The 3,607-nt window shown below is 40.9% G+C and overlaps 1 long non-coding RNA gene across 1 annotated transcript in view; it reads left to right on the top strand.

Moving 5' to 3' along the window:
* Positions 1 to 2,447: 2,447 nt before the first annotated feature.
* The window catches only part of LOC108529357 (uncharacterized), a 4,090-nt gene continuing 2,930 nt past the window's right edge, over positions 2,448 to 3,607 (top strand). The window contains exon 1 of the long non-coding RNA XR_001885510.1: positions 2,448 to 2,743. This is a non-coding gene — a long non-coding RNA (uncharacterized LOC108529357). The remainder of the gene's footprint in view (positions 2,744 to 3,607) is intronic.

Below are 3,607 nucleotides of genomic sequence, written 5' to 3'. Positions count from 1 at the left end.
TTAAATGCATCACAGATTATTTCTTGTTGCTATGCCATTCATGGTTTATAGATATGTAATAGCAGATTAAATAATTAGATTTTATTAGTTCTGGAGTATTAAATTCTGCTGGAAATGAACTTCCCCCTTCCCTATACCAAAACTGAGTGAGGCCTCTTTTTCTCAGATACCAATTAGAAGTAAGGGGACAATGTTACACGTTTTCCTTCTAGAAACACACATTGTGTAAAGTTGTCTTTTGAAGTCTAGAAGTCTGAAAACACTGTAAATTTTTTTTTTACAATTAATACAATAAATGTATTGGTCAACTCTGAAAAATCTACAGTGGTTTCTGAGATTTAATCTTGGCATGACTTTACCCCTGCATCTCTGCCCTTGGCAGGTAGTTTTGTTTATGGGTGTCATTGGTTGAACAAACACTGTTTTAGTTGCTACAATAAATAAAACATGATCTGTGCTCTAAAGGAGTCAACAAATGAGCCAGGGGGGCATGAGTAATTGCCTGTAATATAATCGTGCTCACGCTGTCATGGGGGACCGTACAGAGTGTCAGAAGCACAGTGCCAGGAGGCACAGCGAAGGGTAGTAGAGGTGACATTTGAGCCCGGCCTTGAAAACTGTCTAGGATTTCTCAGAATTTCAGCAAAGTAAGGTAATTTCTGTCCAAAATATATAGGCAAACTTTTTATTAAAAATATGAGAAATTAATTAACAGATTGTGACCATGATGCAGATTTAAAACCCAAGGCATAATGAGTGCCGTTGACCAGTTCATCCAAACAGTTCAGAGAAGAGAACATCCATGTAGATCCTTCTTGTGTTGCAGGATACAAAGGAGCAGAACATTTTGCCTCAGTAACTGCCAGGTCATTCTAATTAAAGTACCTGCACATGGTAATATAATTCCTCCATTAAGGTAATAACCGACCAGGTGGCCCAGAGTCTGTGTCATTCAGTCAAGAAAGTCACTCCCTTAACCTAGACTGTGCTGGAAATTCATGACAAATTTTGTTCTTTGCTTCTCCATTTGTCTTCAGAATTCATGCACACCACTTGACTTCCTTAGCATTTTCTTTTGTAGGCACATATTAATGTCTTTGGTTAAGCTTCGGCTTCCTTTTGCATCAATCCTGCTGTAATTGTTGCCTCCTGAGGCATCTTTTTGCTTCCCTTGCATGAGTTTCCAAAACCCTACTTTCTGCTTGGTAAGGGGAGTATCCATTTTCTTTAAAGCAGTGGTTTTCAAACTTGCCTGCACATCAGAATTATTTGGGGAGAAGGATAAAAATACAGATTATTGAGCTTCATCTGGGATTCTGTAAATTTGGGTTGCATTTCAGATTACTTTGAACAATTTGCCAGATGATTTTTGCTTCTCCTCCACTTCAGTTTTAGGAAGGACTGTTTCAAGGCAGCTTTTCAAACTTTAATGACCATGTAAATCACCTGAAGATTGTGAGAAACTGCAGATCCTAATTTAGCAGCCCTGGGTTCAGGCCTGAGATTCTGAAGTTCTCTCAAATGTGATAATATCAATCCTTTGCTGAGCAGAAAGGTGGTTTTTTTGTTTTTTTCTTTTTTTTTTTTTCCAATATCTTCATGGCATTCAATGAGTAGCAGAGTTTGAAGGTAACTTCTGGAATTTCATCGAATGTGTATGAATTTTTACTCATCTGGATCTTAGGGGAAATAACCCATCTGGTTACAGGGGGGGAGGACCTTTAATAACGAAGCCAAATGTGTGGGTTGTCTCCCTCTCCCTAGTGTGCAGAGGTATCCCTTGCACACACTCAAAACTTCTTAGACCAAAAGCATTATAGCTCTAGTTTGCCTAAAAGGAAGTTGTATTGTCTATAGAGCATGTGGGCTATTTTCTGCCCAAAAAAATGTTAAAATGTTTTCATTCTGAAGCTTTGTTCATTGTATCTGGTGGAATTCCGGTTCTCAGTGAGTAAGACACCTAGCTGTGCTTCTAATGTGAAGTGTCTACTAGCCCCGTGGTCTCTATTTTGGATTTGAACTTCGACCCCACACCTGATGCCTATCCATTTAGTCATATTGTGATTGAACATTTTTGTTTCCACATTTTTTATTTCCTATGTTATTATTCCTTAGTTCCTATCTGTAACATCATAAAGTCCTGTGACCCAAACACAGTTGATATTTCATACATATGTTAAAAACTGAGCTGTGAGACCAGACATGCTGACTCACGCCTGAAATCTCAGCACTTTGGGAGACCAAGACAGAAGGATCAGTTCACGCCAGGAGTTTGAGATCAGCCTGGGCAACAAAGCGGGACCATGTCTCTAAAAAAGAGAATTAGCTGGGCACAGGGGAGTAGACCCTGTTACTCTGGAGGCTGAGGCGGGAAGATCACTTGAGCCCAGGAATTCCAGGCTGCAGTGAGCTCTGATAGTGTCACTGCATTCCAGCCTGGGTGCAGAGTGAGACCCTGTCTCCAAAAAAAAACAGAAAAAATCCAACGGTATAATGAGGGAACTTCCAGGAAAGTGCTCTTATTTTCTGCTTTTAGAAACCAAAATAATGTTTCATTGTGGGTGCTACCAATATATGCAGGAAGTTTTAGAATGAAAAACATTCTGAATTGATCCTTGCTAACTTTATTTCAGAAAGTGATAAAATAGCTGTGGAGTTCAGACTCAGTGAAGAGATTGTAGATGTCAGATGGGAAGAAGAACTACACGGTTTAATTCAAGTATGTGGAGATAAAAACTCAAAGGTAACAGGGCCGGGCGCAGTGGCTCAAACGTGCTTTGGGAGGCCAAGGCAGGCGGATCACCTGAGGTTGGGAGCTCAAGACCAGCCTGACCAACGTGGGGAAACAGTGGCGCATGCATCCGGCTACTCGGGAGGCTGAGGCAGGGAGAATCGCTTGAACCTGGGAGGTGGAGGTTGTGGTGAGCCAAGATCGCTCCATTGCACTCCAGCCTGGGCAACAAGAGTGAAACTCCCATCTCAGAAAAACAAAAAAAAACTCAAGGGTCAGATAACATATCCAGTATAACCATAATTCAAAATAAGCAGCAGAATTTGGAGGATAATTTGTTTCATTCTCAGGAAAATGTGAAACTCTGAAACTGCTTTTTGAGTGCAGGGTATTTCTGGGGCTTTTCCTAAAGTCTTGACCCTTGGCTCTGACCCCTTATTTGAAGTTTGGAGAGCAGAACTGAGGACTATATTACTACAGTTGTGGAGATAGGAGAGGGGTTAGTCTCCCCCGGCCCCAGGAGTAAGGGATGCTGGGCTGCTTGAACACAGGCCTTTTTAGAACTCCCTTCAAACAGGATCCCAGAGATGTGGGGAGAATGTAAGTGGCCTTAAGACTGATTGTGCTACAGCTTTCGAAAACTATAATGCCTTTCAAATATGGCTTATTACTTGGATCTCAATATCTCCCATATACCTTGGGTGGACTATTTTGCTGAAGATCTTTCTGTCAATCATTTACGATCATGTGCTGCAAAATGAAGTTTTGGTCAACAGTAGACCACATATATGATGGTGGTTCCATGGGAGTATAATGGAGCTATCCCTATACAGGCATACCATTTTTATCTTTTTGTTGTTGTTGTTGTTGTTGTTG

The sequence above is a fragment of the Rhinopithecus bieti genome, unplaced genomic scaffold (genome assembly GCF_001698545.2).
Source record: "Rhinopithecus bieti isolate Rb0 unplaced genomic scaffold, ASM169854v2 scaffold_6904, whole genome shotgun sequence".
Lineage (NCBI taxonomy): Eukaryota > Metazoa > Chordata > Mammalia > Primates > Cercopithecidae > Rhinopithecus > Rhinopithecus bieti.
The sequence above is the reverse complement of the archived record's forward strand: the minus strand, read 5'-3'. Positions and strand labels throughout refer to the sequence as shown.